This window comes from Mya arenaria, chromosome 1, assembly GCF_026914265.1.
Source record: "Mya arenaria isolate MELC-2E11 chromosome 1, ASM2691426v1".
NCBI classification, from domain to species: Eukaryota; Metazoa; Mollusca; class Bivalvia; order Myida; family Myidae; genus Mya; species Mya arenaria.
Window position 1 is genome coordinate 2951814 of NC_069122.1, and position 19575 is coordinate 2971388.

At 32.2% G+C, this 19575-nt stretch overlaps 2 protein-coding genes across 4 annotated transcripts in view; one reads left to right on the forward strand and one right to left on the reverse strand.

Moving 5' to 3' along the window:
• LOC128234123 (uncharacterized) overlaps positions 1 to 8087 on the reverse strand; it is a 101760-nt gene extending 93673 nt beyond the window's left edge. Inside the window, exon 1 of the mRNA XM_052948157.1 lies at positions 8080 to 8087. The gene's annotated coding sequence lies outside the window, so the exon portion shown is untranslated. The remainder of the gene's footprint in view (positions 1 to 8079) is intronic.
• The window catches only part of LOC128234062 (corticotropin-releasing factor receptor 2-like), a 339798-nt gene continuing 322910 nt past the window's right edge, over positions 2688 to 19575 (forward strand). For 2 of the 3 annotated variants that reach the window (XM_052948072.1, XM_052948030.1), the window contains exon 1: positions 17143 to 17376. The gene's annotated coding sequence lies outside the window, so the exon portion shown is untranslated. Of the gene's footprint in view, positions 3061 to 17142; positions 17377 to 19575 lie in introns of those variants that run through there. The other variant, XM_052948041.1, reaches the window with a different exon arrangement.

The following is a 19575-nucleotide window of genomic DNA, read 5'->3' on the forward strand; positions in this document are numbered from 1 at the left end:
AAAACGCGTTATCTGACATCGCACTATTGTGTTAATAGCAATGACATTTATATTGTTACAAGTCTAATAGTAATCCGTCTTGTTTGGGAATTGTTAATGGCTATAAGATCAACAACAATAGACGAAACTGAAACAGCCAACATACATATACGACATACCACAATTTTTGAAAGCAATTATGTTGCAAATTTAAAATTAAGACATAATAAACGACAGTTTCAGAGCTCAATGAACACACTAGTTATATATTGATCATATTAAATAGCAATAAGTTAAGAGCATAATATGAGTTTATGTTCAGATATTGTCCGTCAATTTGTTTCTTTAAATATATGCTATCCTCTGTTTGAGTGATTCGTCCAACAAGTAATACAAAGTAAAACAATACATCCATATTTTTTTTAAATCACTTTAGGAAAATTAAAATGAATGTTTGGGATGTGAATTGATGATTATAGTGTTGTTGATTATGCCTCTTCCAATTTAAATGGAGCCACAATTTTTTTATTTAATTAAAAGCATTTCTCATTCGCCCGCTTAAAATAACGATCTTATATAGGGTTAGTTGTATGTGACTAGGGTACTTTTGTTGTTTCTGTTTATTGGACATATAACCATGAGCAACGATATTGTTTATTATGTGGTTCTGGTGTTTTGGAAGATTAGTATCATTTTGTCTGTATTTGTAAAACATATGAAAATATTCGGAAAAAGTATATTTCGAAAACCTACTATGTAGGACAAAGTGTTGTCAAATTCACTTTTACAAACAGTTAATACTAATGTTCTCCTACGTTTGTGAACATTTATTCATGAAGCATTTGTTATACGTTCTAATATTGTTAACAATGTAGTGTAATAATTGAAATGGATTTAAATTGTTCTTTGTCGGATAAATAACGTAGCAGTCCAACCTCTGATATTGTTATTTATGCATGCATATGTTTATTAATTTGCTCTTTCATTTATATACTTATGCAATAATTAATTAGAAATTATTATGTCATGTGATATATAATGTAAATTAAACTTATCATGTAACAAGAAACAATATGTTTACGTTACTTAATAAATATGTTTGAATTTATTACCTAAACATAAATAGACATCATCAGATTTAAGAACATACAGCCACAATATTTGAAAAACAGCTTGGGAAAATATGTCCGACTCATTAAACCACGGAAGTGCATCATATGCTAATTTCCGATTTCTTGCATTCGTTCAGTAGATATGCATCAACTTTGCTAATTGATTATGAAGGGTACATAATTGTTGACAGTGCATTAAGATGTGGATTTACGCTCGCTTCCCAAATTAACTTCTTAAATCAGCTACGTGAAATCCCCACGTGTTCACAATCATACAACATTCATCAAGAACCATGGCGAGTAGTTAATATGTTATCATAACCGATACAAAACAGTCTGTATAAATTGGAAGTTAACATTCATTCAATCTCGAAGTCAGCTAGGATCATTTGTCTTAAAATAGATGCAAGAGTCCTTGACAGCAGACGTACTTACCGATTAATCATTACATCAAAACTCGAGAGTGGCCCTTATTATGAGCTTAGTAAATGGAATGAAAGTACGATGTTAGAAATTTTAGTAGTTATATGACTTATATACCATACATCAACCAGACAAAGTCAAAACGTACAAATGCCATACTCATAAACGCAAATATACTAACACGCCAGCTTACTCGCTGACTCGGCAATTCAAATAGTTAACAGTTATCACATGCAATTTACGGCTTAACATCCACTCCTAAAAAGAACAGTCTACGGCAATGGCGAATATTTCTCGATGAACGTAACATCACGAATCATCGCGTATTGATATAACTTGAATTGATTTATCTTGTTACTGATTGCATTGTGTCAGCAGGCCACGAAATATTGTTGAAACTTGATAGTTTGTTAAATCTATTGCTATCATTACCGTTTCAATTTTATGTGAAAAGCGATTTACCATATGAACTATGAAGTAACTAAATTCCCGCATTATTATGACGTCATACGTCATAAGATTCTTTTAAACAAAAATGGTAATTAATAATGAACTTTTGGTGTAAATATAAGGAACGAATTGCGTGATTGGTGTCGTATCAAAAATATGAACGCAGTTGGGCAGGTTAAAGTACGCGTAGAATCCTTCAAACTCTATAAACTTCAACAAGCCAAACTTCGCTTATACTTCGATAATAACAGCAAACACACAATTTGCATCTTAAATGCACACTGGCATGTAAAGTATTTGACGAAAATCACGCATACGTATGTCGGTAAAGATAAATACAACAGTTGAGCTCGTGCAACCTACATATTGAGTTAAATGAAGGATAGAAATAAGTTCTTCCTAGAAAATTGTTGAACGCTAAATGTTTCCTAATTGTAAGACAAACGTCTGACAAAAAAACTTTAAATTGTGCTATTGAGACGAAAAGAAACGTTTTTAATTGAATTTGAAATTAATAAATATTTTGCATGTATAATAATCACACAGCACCATGAAAACTACATTGGGTTAAAGTGTATAGAATGTGTTTACTATATCTTATAAACCGTAAGATGAACTATTTCAGGGTTGTCAATTAAATACGATTTTCCGCATCAGCAGCAATGTGTGTCGGTTAAATAGGATATTAAACCATATCATCCGGGTGGTAATGGTATACTCGATTTTATTGTGAGTGAAGTGATTTAGTATATCATCAACGTGTTGATAATAACAGTGCTCAATGTAACCATAAAAATGGAATGCGCTAATTTAAAAGAGTCCAACGGAATATTTAGAACCCAGAATTAAATACGTTCTCCTGCTACAGAATAAATCTAAATGCTGTGTCGCGTACTGGTTTGTTTGAACTGTATTAAATTTTGTTTAAAATATTAAATGCTTTAACATTTTATTCTGACATCATTTTAAGACTAAATCGTTTGTGAGAAATATGATGTGAAACACAAAGTGGACATCAGAAAAGAAAAAACAAATCTACAACATCTGGAAATAACAATTAATGTTCAGCTATAATGGATTACATCATGCATTCAAGGTAAGATCAAATATGGTCAAACATATACTTGAGATTTAATCAAAATAGATATCGAACCTACTGTTGTTATATATTTTTCAAAACAACCAGTATGTTTTAGTTTTTATTTTAGAACTAAAAGTTCCAGTACTATTCATAATTCATATATTCATTGGACATTTACATATACCATGCGCAATTGTATTTAAACCAATGGTAAGCGACAGCAAATCATTCTCGACAGAATTGATGGCGAAAAGAAGCCAAATGACATTGCTGCCCTCAATTTGACACCTGTATATGTTTTTATACTACTCCTACTACTACTGATTCAACCACCTCGACTGTAATAGTTGTTGTATTTAGAAGAAGTAATGATAGAAGTAGTAGAGACAGCGACCCTATGATTGCGGAGATAAAACTGCGAAATGAGCATAAGTTCGACCTTATAGCATTAAATATATTTTTGAACTGTCTGACTTTTTAATACGAACTTCCCTAAAATTTACACAATACTTAATTAATAAACTAAAATAAATCACCACACGTCAAGTAAACATCAACGCTTGGTATTCATCCCAACTTGGAAACGACCTAATTTAGTAACAAGCAAATAGGAAACCATCTCTTAAAATAGGAAGACTGTTTTCAATCCAATGTTAATCCATTTTTGTTCACACTTTTGACCTTTCAAATATTCATTCAGTAAATAGCGAACAATTTCGTTTGGTCAATGTTTTGATGCCTTGTTCAATTTTAAATTGATTTATGCATTAACTGTTGTTATCAGGGATAAAAAAGTTAAAATGTTATTCAAAAGTGGGTATATTTACAAAAATAAAATAAATACCAATACATCTGTGAAACGAGCATAAAAGCAACATTTTTTTATGATATATATGATTTCCTTTCGCGCGTTATCATAGAATTCTTTTTGCACGTATAATACGCCCAGCAATTTGTAAAAATATGTTTTTTGATGACACTCGTGAAAAATACGACCTTACTCTAAAATCCACATTCTCTATTAAAATTTAAAAAAAAATGATAAAAAAGCAACTCATTTTCATTTATATCACATTGAAAAGTGATGTATGCTTCGGTGGGCTTATGTTCTTATATATGAAGTGTGCATATGAAATCAAGCAATCAATGGTCTTGCTGTGTTATGCTTAGTCATTACAGTTTTTCATTACGGTTTTATAAGTGATGCTACGGTCGATCAGAGAAATAGTTATATATACTTAATGCCGTATTCCTTCTCATTTGCATATATTATACAACATAAACTGCAAGAACAAATCCCATCTGCCAAATGATCTTTTTAAAGACACACGGCTAAGGTGTGAAAACACTAAACGACACCCATAAGGTACACTAAACAAGGACATATCTCAATTTATTAAAATATCTCAAAGTTTTGGTCAATGCCTTTTAACGGCCATTTCATTGCAATGTTCAGTAAAAACGTTTATTGGGGATTAAACTAATCAACTTCACACTTGTCCCGACATTACCAATGTCTGCAAACTATAAATACTTCACTGAAAGAAACAGCTACAATCCCAGTAGCCGAGAAATCAAGTATAGAGGTACAAGCAAAGGGCCCCGACCACTCCAAACGGGAAACACAAGCTCTCAGTAGGTATGGATATTGGACTGTCATCTTGCCATACACTCCGTCTGTCTTTCACCCTGTCCGACTCTGTATTAGTCGGCCGGTCTGGTTATGTCTGTCATTAGGTCATTTAGTTATTCCGTTAGTGTGTTATTAAGTCTCCCTCATTCGCAAATATTTGTTAAATCTACATTAAATTAAAGTCTGGCATCGAAGCAAATACCTTAATGGTTTAACTGAAACCCACCTGTACTTCATCAATTTTATCATCGATTCAAAAAATACGCACGGTTGCTTAAATGTATAGAGCAAAACATGTTTTTACATTTCAATTTTAAATGGATTTAGTACGTGAAAGGCATGCAAAGTAGAAAACAACGCGCACAAGTGTGGGTTAAAGGCACTAAGACTACATGGTCATAAGAAATGTAAAAGAATACTTAAACACGACCAATGCCTAACACCCTTAAAACTTAAGATTGTAAGTAATAATGTGGTATCGCAAAGAAAAGTTTGACTTAAAGGCAAAAGTTTTATTTAATCGATTGGAATCTGCTAGGGCCTAGATATATATACAGACACTTTAAAATAGAATGTCACCAATGGCAACTGGTGATGCATGACAGCAAAGTTAAAAATATATGTCTTCCACTGACATTACAACACCTGCGCCTTTCACCAATGGTATGCATTCCATCTTCCTAGTAAAAAGCTATTTCGGGTAACAGATCGGGGAGAAACACATAAACAGACGTGTTAACGAATAAACACATATACTTGTTCATACTTTGCCTGTGCTGACTAAACTAAACAATGCATTTCCTTCGCAGATATTATTTAAGAGTAACGTCAAATAACATTACACACACTTAAAAGCAAGTTGTTATATTGTTAACATACATGTATAATGTATATTTGTACCAAACATATATGATATAAAACCTTCATCGCTTAACAATGGATTTGAATACGTGTCGTAAGAAATTGCGTCAATTATTTCGTTAACTTTACATTCTAAAAGTAATAAATTGTTTTGTTATAGCTCGTTTCATTTTGTTACCGGTTGTAATGGATTGGAATTGTATTGCTTATCAATAGTTCTCAAATGTCAAATTACTTATGTTTCAGTACAATAACTGCATTTCTCCCAGTAAATATACGTGTACACCTTTGTACTTTAATTGCTTTTTTCAAGCTTGATATATCATTGTTGTTATCTTTTACCTAAACTTTAAAACATTCAGAAAATGGTCAGGAATCAGCGCAATTGGAGTTTACTTTTTTATCCCAGTCTTCAATATGAAGTCGAAGAAGAATAGGAAGACGCCGACAAAAAGTATCTGCTTTCTCTAGTGTGTTAAAACGCTACAGGGTGATATTCGATGGAATGCAAACAGAAACTTGTGTCATGAAAAACGTTTTTGATTTTTTTTTTCATGCAAGATGAACGATTTACAACAGATTTAATTATTCGACATAAAAATTGTATTGACGGAACATTACTTATGTTAAGATTGCCATTACATAATTTCGTCAATTTAAAACAATATTGTTCTGTATTGTACTTGTGGACACATTTTACTTTTAACTTTAACTTTAAATTCAATGGGCCGATTGTTCAAAACTATGCTAAAGTTGACAACCTGATTAAATACATCGTTTAAGGTGTACTGTTTTATGATAGCTTTCAGATAGCTACAGCTGAAACAGCTTTATAAGAATAAACATATATCAAATGCGACCATTAACCGTTATAAACAATTGTATTTAAGTGTCGTGTTTGTAGATAACAAACAAATAATTAAGTTATGATTGGTCTTTGAAACAATGCAACTTTCATACAATTTTCGCATTTATAAAGAGCGTTCTGTTTTAAAACGCACTCATGACATAGGTTTGATTGAACGCTTGTGAGAGGTAAGACATTAGCTAACGCATCTAACAAATACCTCCATAATATAAGCGCAGCCGCCCGCATGATGTAATGATTGGGGGAGCTTGTGGTCGAAGTGTTGAGCCCCAAATAAAGCTTGTATTGATATTGCCGATAGCTGACCACGCTGTATTATTATCATCATTTTTAATAATAATAATAACATTAATAATAATAATAATAATAATAATAATAACAATAATATTAATTATTATTACTATTAATATTATTATTGTAATTATTATTATTATTTGCTAGTTAAATACAAATGTGTCGTTTACCATAAGCCCTACATATAGTAAACGAGTAAAAACATGTCCCGCCCACGAATGGGCCTAAAACGAAATCGCGTACGCGATAACTCGAAAAGCAGCCACTCTAAATCATGAACATCTTTAAAACGAAAACGTGCCACGCGGTGACACGAACGGGCTCGAATTTTGGTGCCAAAACGCGAAAAGTATAAAGAACACAACCCGAACAGTTGCAACAATAGTATGTCGTGGTTTTGTCCTCGATTTGGCAAATATTTTCCTTCAGTTTTTGCCTGATGAATCGAAAACCCTTTAAGCAAACATTCTTGAAACTGCTACCTTCACCTTGCGGAACATCGTCTTTCGCCCCGAAAACATGATACACTGATATAAGCCATCATATCTATTATGGCGAGAAAGTAACTGGATTGTCCACTTCCAGTGTGTTGCGTGATTAAATAAAAAAAACATGCATCCGTTTCATTCATTTGTTTTCCAATGTTTTGCTTTTCTTACCTTTTTGTTCTCTTCGTGATCATTTAACTTTCTAAATAACTAGACACGCAACTTTTTCAGCACAATATAGCTATTTTTGCCAATTATCACCTATCAACTCTATTGTTACAACCCACAATACTTCCCGTAACCCCTAGCCCAATTTCTATAGGAAAAAACAGCGGTTGTGAACATGGGAACACACCGAATTTACTATATACTATTAATAATAGTAATAATAGTAATAATAATAATTATAATGATATAAATAATTAGCATTTCGGCAAACCGGGTTTATGTCTGAACATTTTGCTACTTTGCTTGTGTCTGTAGTTTTTCACATAAGTATTAAAATATTGTTTACGTACAAAATGTATATTAAGTAGGCGAAAAAACAGGTTGTCTATATTAAGATACAATTTAAATGACACTCCAGATGTGAATGCGCAACGTGACCGTCTGGATTTATCTACGAAAACAAACACTTATCAAAACCATATTTTATGTTTTGATATTTGTGAATTGTTAAACAAACTATCAATCTCTTACTACACAATACCAGGTATATTTACCTGACTTCCGTAATCTTAAATCATAAAGTATAAAAAGTATACAATTATTGACGCTTTGTAGAAGCAGCAGGTGTGATGGCCGGATTGCAGACTATGAGATAGCATTATTATACCTTAACACTTCTGGAATCGATATGACATATTGAAATATGATTGTAAAACGTTTACCTTTCTCCTTGAACTATCAGCATCATCAAAGCAGACAAATCTGAACTGTTGTTTGAAGATGAAAGTCTTGATATTTGGAGAGCTTCTCTGATCTGTAACTGATTTAGCAGACAGCATCACGTCTTCATCAAACATGCAATTCTAAAACACAGGTTTCTACAATATTATTGCTGTGGAGAAGGAAAGTATTTTAATGACAACATACAACTGAATATGTGTGAAAACACATTGCATGTCCTACATAAGGTATCATTATTTTTGTTGCCTTATTCATTGTTATATCTTAATTATATGACCCCTATTATATAGACCAAACACTGGTTGTATACGTGGACTGCCAAATTATTACAGCTTTGTTATGTTTTATTTGCTACAGTCCTTTATCTGGCTGCTTTCAACTTCAACGAGAAACTTCTCTGTTGTTTTAAAGCAAAGTGAGACCAGAGGAATAGTCTCTCTACTTTTAAACACATCACGGTTTAAGAATTAATCGGACCGGTGCTATTTCGTATCCAATTATTCCATTACATTACTAAATATGTATATGCAAAGTGTGTAAGTACAAATTAGGGCAGAAATTAAAATAAAAGAATCGATTTGATATTCTTATTTATTACTAAAAGCTGCCTTATCCCTCTGCAATTATAATGATTGTATCACCCATACCGTTTACATGTTCTAAATGTTAAACGGCATCGTCGTTTCTATGTAACTAATGATCTGATTGATAAGCATATCTGATTTCTTTGACTGTTGATTTAACAATGACTGTATCAAAAACGTCAATAATATTTGATCTTTTGTTCTGTTGATTGAATCGAAAACTACTGGGACTTTCCCATTGGCCAACACTCTAGTGTGGCTTTCGTTTAGATTATAGTAAGCCTTAGACGTGTGCCATTAAAAAGGATCTGTTTAAAAACAACCACACATACATAGCCTGTTCTTATAGTCCTATATTGCACATGAGATCAATTGAAGGGTGTTGCCAGGTTTCAGTTATGTAAGATACTAAAATTCAGATGTATCTTACACTTATAATTCAATTAAGTACGATGTCTTAATAGTTGCAATTGATTTCAGTGCTCAATGCAAGGTTTGGTGGGTCATGGAAGTCAATAATTCGGCATTTCAATAATAATAGTGCTCTTTGTTTCTAAATATTCAGCTGCACACTTCAAAGAATATTCATCAAAATAAAACAAAAAAAATATAGTTAGCTAATGTTAAGCACCACAAATATGTAGACATAATCTGGTATTAACGATTATAGCACATGCAACAGATGGCTCTTTTCAATGTTCATTATACGCTTGCTTGAAAGTACAAATTGTAACAATTGTCTTGATCCTGCTCCTGAAACAGTTTTGTAAAATAACTATAAACAGAGCACTTCCCTTTATTGCATGATATAATGTATTTGCTTAAAATCGGTAATTTTTTCTTTAAACTAATCTAAATTTTAGTTATTGCTTAACGGTTGTGACCACGTAATGAAGACTTGTAAATATATGTTTTTGATTAGTTTGAAATTAATGTTAAAAAAAAGAAAGTTAAATAGCTGAAAGTTTATTATACTCAAAATTATAAAACTTTTTGTCATAAAGGTTCATTAATTGTAATTTGTCGCTTCGCCGCTAACGTACCTCGGTCAATTAGGGTTTAAAGGTGTGTCAATCAGGTAGCACATTGGCGTATAATTAAGGCATTATTTTGTTTCTTGCTTGAATGTTTATTATTCACTTTAAGTTCAACTGCAATACATAAGCATAGTAAAAGGCCTTGTCGGCATTGACAATCATGTTGTATTATCAATGGTGTCAATGAAGGGTCTCTAAAGAAAGCTATTTTATTCTTCTACGTGCGTTAAAGTTTTTGCAGAATGTAAACATACAACGTATGAAAAAAATATACATGAAGTACAATACATAGCAGGGAAGTGAAATAAATTGACAGTCGTGATGTGTTTTGTTACTCATTACATACGATTATTTTAAATGACAAAGTTATTAGATAATTTGTGTATAAGTGTTCAAATAAGACTTAACCTCATCGTCTCTTCTGTCATAACGGAGTTGAACCCATCATTGTTAAGCGTATCGTTTTCTAATACTACAGTTGGACGTTCACGTATTCCTACTACTGTGTGGTATTTTCATCTCGCAATGACATATGACTTGATTACAAACATTAGATAAATTGAGGTATAGAGGTATCGAATCGCGTTTTGCTTTCTTTGAACAGTTAATGAAGTTAGAAAAAAAGAAAATATCACTTAAACGTTGGAAATATATTAAATTGTTAAATGGAAAAATTGTGAAAGCTATGCTAGTGCTATGTGTCTTTTTACGCGGATGAATACAAATAAAAGATTTGACAGCTTCAACAAGAAAATTGGTTTTAAGTGGGTTAAGGTTGTCATTGAAGGTAAGAATTTTGTCTTATACCATGATCGTTATTAAAGTGTAATATCTTTCGAAACTTAAAATTGTATTTTTCTTTCTGCTTTTGGGGAAAACACTTTCTTACCATGAATAAGACATCTAAGTTAATAGTTTTATTTCTTAGGATATGCAATAGTTTTTAAAATTTTGAGTAAAGAAAGACCCACATTTAAAACCGAGAAATGATATCAACTTTCTAAAATACTTTTTGTTGCCATGTTTAGTACAATAGTACTTTTATGAAAAAAAAGTGATACTATGTTGTTTTTTGTATGGTTTTCTCGTCTTAAAACTGATTTTGAAAGAATCTATGCCTATCTAACTGTAAGCAGGTTGGACTAAGTTTTGTTTTGAAATCTGTTTCAAATTATTTTGTCATTGGAACAAATTTCTACATGGTTTGATAAAAACCAATATCTTAGCTGTTTAACCTTTTGATTGATTTAGGTGTAACACATTGTTTACCTGTAACGCTAAATGTAGAACTATTTAAATTGCGATACATGAAATGTGCGTATACGTGGTTAAAGATACTAATGCTGCATCGTCACAAGTTAGACAAATCTTATGAAAAACGATGATTGCTTACAGCCGTTTAAGATTCATTCTTAACGGTAAAGGCTTTTATAAATGAAAGATATTTAACTAAGAGAATGATTATTTGAACGATTAATATAGTTGTTTTGCATTTGCCTATGTTGACACTATTTAAAAAGATATCTTCACAATGACATGATTTAGATATTAACTTGAGGTGGGTGACAGCTATATAACCCAACAGATTTTTAATACTGACATTGAGACATCTGCGCCTGCACAACATATTAGGACATACATATCCCAAGCTATATGTTTATGCTTGTAATAGAACGGGGAGGAATACATAAACATGCGAGTCAAGGCGATTGTGTTTTCCTATGAAGTAATTTCAAGACTAAATGGCTTCTTCCAAGTCATGGTTCTTTACACCAGGGAACATGATTACGAAGAGTCTTAAGTCCAAGTCTGACATCAGACTCTGAAAAGCACGTTTTTATAAGGGAACACCATCTTTATTGCATTTACTTTACAAAGATTTATGTAGAAAAATATTAAAGTAGTAAAACGATAAAACAAATTTCAACATCAATGCTCTGCTGAACGGAAAGTCCCAAACATGTGTGTGAATACTCCCTGATAGTATACGCCTTAGGTCTAAGTTTGACAATCACGACCTAAGACAACACACTTTGTTGTTGTTGTTGTTGTCGTTGTTGTTGTTGTTTTCTGCTAAATTGCTAAGTGAAGGAAACATAAAGTTTCAGTATTACGCTTTACTTTTAAAAACTTCACTTCGTTTAAGATAATATTAGAAATACCATTGATAAAAAATTGCGTTTCTGACTCTGACTCTAACACATTAATAAATTTGGGCTTTGGAACGTTTTCGTGCATGATCAATTAATAAAATGTTTGTGTTTTATCTAATAAGGTTTTTTCCGAAAATCATGTAAAAGGCAAATGGGCAAACCTAGTTGAAACCTTTATATAAAGCTTTACCGAAACGTAATATTTCGCTAAAAGTGTAAATGGTTTCATGTATTTTGTCATTTAAATTCCGTGTTTATAAATGGAATCACGGTCCTGGGTATATAATGGTCACCTTTCAAATCATTTTATTGATTAATAAATTGATAACGGCATTATCATCCTTTCTATCTGAAGACCGTCACAACTTAACAATGACTTGCATGTACGTGCTTTGTAGGACTTCTTTCAGACTGAAAACAGTCTCCGCACAAGCACTTAGAAGCAAGTTTTAATGTAAGAATATATATTGTATCCTTTCTTCTTTTTATTAACGTTTTTATTGTACTTAATTTGAATCGGTATATGATATTTCTCAAGTGTCAAACAATTTATGTTCCGGCTTAAGAAGTAGAAATCCCAGTAGAAATCAGCATGGTACCGACGTTTCATATTTTTATTGCTTTTCCAGCTACTTAACAGTATGTCAAGGTTTTGAACTGATCTGATTGTGATAGCAGACTGCACATTTAAAAATAAACAATAGAAGAGACCAAAGTATGCATTTTCTGCTACTGTGTTGAAATGCAAAATGATATTATAACGTGGGAAGCAAACAGACAACCCATCCAAATTAAACGGTTGTAAGTGTTTTATATTTCGGAGGTTTTATTGGTTGCTTGTCACCCTCTTCTAAGAAATACCATCTGCGGATGAATCTTTGGTGACCGATTAGATAACACAAACTGTCATGTTGCAAGCCAGACTACATTTTATAATGAAATTGTTCAAAAAATTAATGAATATTTATGATTTGAATTAACTTTGCTTTTTGTCAGAGGTGTGTAAGGAGTGATCAAAATGAATGTTCATACTAAAATGTTGTCATCCAAATTCGAAGTCAGTTATATTCTGAAAAAATTAAATGATTATTATATTTAAATGTAAAAGAAAAGAAAAGAATCGTTTAAATTCGCTTAAGAATATACCAGGTTGAAAGTTGTAAAATCCATTAAATGCTGTAGCTGTAGTTTGAATGTAGATCTAACAGGTTGCTTCATTTCCATTTGAGTAGAAAGAAGCACATATTGGGCTGTGTAAGAAAGTTGGATAAGTTTCGTTCACATAGATACAGTTTTCGTTATGCAATGAGGTTTCATAACTTGTGCCAACAGGAGTGGAAGTGGAAGTATTTACGATTAAAAATAAAATATTAATAAAGGGGAAAAACATATTACAACCTATGCAAAAGAATAAGATAATGTTTCACATAAAAATACCAATGATTGCCTGTATGTTACAACGGATACCTCGTAAAATTGCAATGACACATTTTTCCGTATAACGCATTTTCGCTGACGCTGTTTATTTTCCTGAATGAACACACAAAACACATTGCACAGGTTAGAATGACAGACGCGTCTTTCTCTCTTAATATTGTTTTGTTTAATTTAAAGCATCTAGCTTTAAACTGGTTTTGTGAATAAAGATGACCCCTTAGCTTAGGTCATTTATATCAACTCTTCAAAGAACTTGCTACTCCAAAAGAAAAACGGAAATCAAAAGATTTCGCATTAAATGCTTGATGTGTTCTGCCATGTGCATTCATTGACCCAATGTCATTGCATGGAATGGGTCTTTTATATAAACAAATACATACTATAAGAGTCAAAATAGTATTGAAATATACGTTTCAAAATAAATATAACTTGCTGAAACACATACTCAAATGTGGGCGTCAATGAGTTGTTTATGTGTGTAAGGCTATATATTTTTGTCTTTCTACAGCATTCTTGGAATTTTGTGATTTCTTCTTATCTGCTTATAACCGACACGTTTTGAGTTTCAACGTGGTGCCAAAATGATTTTTGCTGCGGTCTTATTTCTATAACTTGTACGATACGTCAACATCGGTCACGATTAAAACGCTGAGTTCCAAAGATGTTTTTATACATTACCAGCATTCACTGATTATATTTTTCCGAAAAAAGCTAGTTTATCATCAATTTGGAATTTTGCGATTTTTTTTTCTGATAAAAACCGACACGTTTGCTGTTTCAAAGAGGTGACAAAAAATATATTTTAAGCGGTCCTTATTTTTCTATTCCTGTGGGATACGTCAATATCGACCACGATTTTGAGTTGAGGTGAAAACGATGAAAATATGTTTCAGACTATTGGAACAGACTATTGGAACATTGTGGCCCATGTGGCTATAGTTTTCGAGATTCTTCTACATGGTCTAATTGTTTGATTTCACCTGCTGATATGAATAATATGCATTTCAACTTTAACCGGGTTTATGTTTAAAGACTTTACTACTAAGCATGTTTCTGTAGTTTTCCACATCAGTATCAAAATATTGTTTACGTACAAAATGTACATATAGTAGGAGAAAAAACAGGTTGTCTATATTAGGATACAATTTAAATCACTGATTTAAATTTAAATGTCACTCCAAATGTGATTGTGCAACGTGACTGTCTGAATTGATCTTCGTAAACAACACTTGTCACAACCATATGTTATGTTTTGATATTTAAGAATTGTTGAAACAATCTATCAATCTCTTTTTATACAATACCAGGTAACATATTTGCCGTATTGTTGGTAGACTTTCATGAATTTTATATATTCTAAGGGTTTCAGAAAAGAAGGAGAATCTACTAAACATTATACAGACTGTCTAAGATTGTTTTATTTGTTTGCGAAAAAATAAGAAAAATGGAAATTAATAAAAAGTACTACAAATCTACTCTGCTTCACTTTGATATGTCCAAACTTTGTATGTATAAAGCATTTCTAACGAATCACACGCTTCTGTTATTGTTTTCTAATGCAGCTTGAATAAAATGTTTAACATTGATACGCGTCATTGATTGGGTTTCAAAGACATAATATATACGTTTATTTTATGTCAAACTGCTTTCAGTTAAGGGCACTGAACGTCCTTAATATCGAAGCGGTGCAGGTATAAGCTTGTTGAAATCCATACTATATCAGGATCGCATTAGGAAATAAACATCAAAACGATAACCGTTAAAGAAATTTGAAGAGTACATTTATATCACAGGAAGAAGCAGAGGCCTTTTCCCCTCGATTTCAGTTCATATCATCACTACAACTTTATCACCTTGTTGGTGAGATAGCATTTATTACAATTAATATACCTAAACACTTCTGGAATATGAAGATATGACACATTGAAATATAATTTTAGCCCGTTTACCTTTCTCTTTGAACAATCAGCATCATCAATGAAAACAAATATGAACTGTTGTTGTTTGAAGATGAAAATCCTGATATTTGGAGAGCTTCTCTGATCTGTAATGGATTTATCAGAGAACAGCACGTATTCAATAAACATGAAACATGTAATTCCGAAACACAGGTTTCTACAATATCATTGTTATGAAGACTAAATGTATCTAAATGACATCGTACAACTTTATACGCTGTGGAGACACATCAAATGTCCTTCATAATAAAGCTATAAATATTTGTGTTGCCTTATTGCATTGTTCTATGTTTATTATATAATCCATATAATATCGAGCAAACACTGGTTGTATCCGTGGACTGCCAAATTATTACAGCTTGGTTATGATTTATTCGCTACAGTTTTCGTTATCCGGTTATAGAACACCATAGGTCCTATCAAGTTAACAAGGTATTGTGTCTTTTGTTTTATTGATGCCATCACTCTTATGTAACTTTCGTTCACATTATATTAAACTTAGACGTGTGTCTTGCAAACGGATTGGTTTAAAAAACATAAATGGTCTGTTCCTATATTCCTTTGTACTGTCTTACACATGCGATAAATCGCAGGGTGTTGCTAGGTTACATAAATGTAAGATACTTAAATTCAGATGTATCTTACACTAATAATTAAATAATGTACGACGTTTTAATAATTCCATCTGATTACAGTGCTCAATTCCACGTTTGATAGGTCCTTGAAGTCAATATTTCGGCATTTCAAAAATAAAAGTGCTGTTTGATTTTAAGTACTCAGCTGCACACTTCAAAGAGTATTCATCAAGCAAAACAAAACAATAAATTTATAGTAAGCTAATGTTAAGCACCAAAAATATGTATACATAATCTGGTATTAACGATTATAGCACATGCAACAGATGGCCCATTTTAGTGTACATCATACGCTCGCTTGAACGTACAAATTGTAATATTTGTCTTGAACCTGCTCCTGAAACAGTTTTGTAAAAAAACTATAAACAGAGCACTTTCTTTTATTGCATGATATCATGAATGTGCTTAAATTCGGTAAGGCTTTCTATGTACTATTCTAACATTCAGATTGTTGCTTCACGGGTGTGATAACGTATTGAAGGCATGTTAATATATGTTTTATAAATTTAAAATGAATGTTATTAAAAAAAGAAATTTAAAAAGCTGTAAGTTTATTCTACTCAAAAATATAAAACTTTTTGTCAAAAAGTTCATTAAATATAATTTGTCGCTTCGCCGCTAACGAACGTCGGTCAATTAGGGTTGAATAGTGAATCAATCAGGTAGCACATTTGCGTATAATCAAGGCATTATTTTTTTCTTGCTTTAAAGTTTATTATTCACTGTTAATTCAAGTACAGTACATAGACATGGTAAAAGGTCTTGTCGGCATTGACAATCATGCTGTGTTTACCTAAGTTGTCAATGAACGGTGTCAATCAGATCGATTCAGCTAGTGTTGCACGGATTGATGTCGTGTTCCAAACTCTAATAGATGTATTCATTAATGGTACAAAAGAAATCTACTTTGTTCTTCGACGTGCGTTAAAAGTTTTGCAGAATGTAAACATACTACAATACATAGCAGGGGAGTGAAATAAATTGACATGCGTTTAGTGTTTGGTAAATCATTATCATTATTTACGATTATTTTTAATTACAAAAATATTAAATCATTTGTGTATAAGTGCACAAATAAGACTTAAATTCATACCTCGCTTCCGACATAGCCAAGTTGAACCCATTATTGTAATGCGTATCGTTTTCTAATACTACCGTCGAACTTACACGTATTCCTACTACTGCGTTGTGTTTTATTCTAACAATGACTTCTGACTTGCTTACAAACACGACAGGTGGAGGTATAGGAGTATTGTATCGCGTTTTGCTTTATTTGGACAGTAACACAAGTCTAGAAAAAAGATATAGTTTGTTTTAAATAACACAAACATTGGAAATAATTAAAATCGGCATATGGTAAAATTGTAAAAGCTATGCTAGTGCTATGGGACTTTTAACGCGGATGAAAAACATTTGACAGCCTCAACAAAAGATACGTTTTTCTTCTTTAAGTGGATTAAAACTATTATGTAAGGTAAGACTTTAATCTTAAACGTGATCGGAATTATAATGGAATAACTTTCTTCCATAGATTCAAAAATATAAGGAATATTTATATTAACTTACAAAATACGATCTTTCGGTTGCCTTGTGTAATGTATTGGATATGCATTAATGTTAATGAGTGAAGTCTATCAGTCTGGAACTACGTCTAAGGCGTAACCTCCTTTGCATATGGTTCGCCATTAAATTGTTAAGTGAGAATATGTTGATTTTGTATGGTTCCCTCGTCTTCAGACCGATTTTGGTAGTTGTTGGAAAGTCAGATAAAGTGGATTCAAATGAAATCTTGTTTGGTCAAGTTTTTTTTGTCAATGTTAATAATAAGGGTTCAACTGAATATTTCTTGTAAGATGATTGATCACATAGTTGAATGTTTGTTCTTATGTCCAGGAAATATTAGTACCTACTCTTCAGGAGACGTTTTGATTTACTTTACTATTTGTCCGTGTTAATTGGTCGTTAAAATATGATTGACTTTTTTTGTATACTACGGATATAAGTACTGCATTTGGATCCTAGTAGTTATATTAGACTCGCGATTTGTTTCAGATTCAGACGCGCTATCAAGGTAGGTTACCCTTATGTTTAGTTAATCAAAATCAGCGGTTGTAAAGTACAGCCAGCTCCATTTAAACACAATAGTATGCGGTTGACAACGTACAAGTAAGCTGAAACATGTTTTTAATATGCATTCATCAATGTGCTGTACTTCATCTACATTGATAAATGTAAAACCCCTACATTAACCGTTGCTTGATTTATTTTCTTTTGTTGTTATTGTGTTAACTTGCAAAAATATTGTGGAAAAGAGTATTCTCCTACTTATTAGGGATGTTAAGTCAAGAGTTCAGTCAAGCCCTGCTTGAGTGGCGGCCGTTCACATCCTTTATATTATTAATCACTATTGTTCACACCTAGATTTCTTAACTATTGATGTATGTAATGGTACGCATGAATGATATCTTCAGAATCTAATTTCATGCTGTGGTAGGATTTGTGTTAGACCGTTAAACAGTCTTGGTGCCTTTGTGTCCTTTGTCATTTGGACAGTATTTAGAACGCCTTTCCTCTAGAGCCTTTGTGTGAAGCGTGTCGTTTCGGGTTTGTTGTACGTATTTCTATTTGTCAGACACTCTCCCGGAACTATTGTTTGTTTTGATATCTTTTTAAAAATTCTTTGCACCAAATTCTACATGTTTTGGTAATAACCAATATTTGCTATTTGAATTTTTAATCGATGAAGGTGTTACGTATTGTTTTTCCTTTAACACTATGAATGTTGACCAATTTCGTATATGTTGGTTAAAGATACCAATGCTGCATCGTCACCTGTAAGACAAAACTTATGACAAACGAAGATTGCTTACAGCCTTTTAAGATTCATACTTATCGGTAAAGTCTTATATATCTGAAATATAATTAACTAAAATGAAGGATTATTTGATCGATTAATAAAGTGTTTTTTTTTGCATTTGTCTATGTTGACACTTTCTAGAAACATCTTCACAATGACTTAATTTAGTTATTAACTTGAGGAGGGTGACAGCTATGTAACCCAACAGTTTGCTTATACTGACGTTGGAACATCTGCGCCTGAACATCATATTATAGCATACATATTCCAAGCTATATCTTTATACTTGTAATAGAACGGGGAGGAATACTCAAACATGCGAGTAAGGACGACTAAAAGATATAGGCTGATCGGAATTTACATGGCTTATTCAGGCCCGTGCTCAATTCCGAGTATTTTGAATTTGGCTAGGTGAAAATAATGGCAATAGTTATATCAAAAGAAGGAAATCCTTAGAGATTTAATGAAATATTTTCCTATGAATTAATTTCCAGACTAAATGCCTTCTTCCAAGTTATGGTTCTTTACTCCAGGGACCATCATTACGAAGAGTCTTAAGTCCAAGTCTGACATCAGACTCTGAAAAGCACTTTTTTTATAAGGGAACACCATCTTTATTGCATTTACTTAACAAAGATTTATGTAGAAAAATATTAAAGAAGTAAAACGATAAAACAAGTTTCAACATCAATCACGACTCAAGTCAACATACTTTGTTGTTGGTGTTATTGTTTTCTGCTAAATTGGCAAGTAAAGGAAACGGAAATAAAGTTTCAGTATTACGTTTCACTTTAAAGACTTTGTTTAAGATAATAT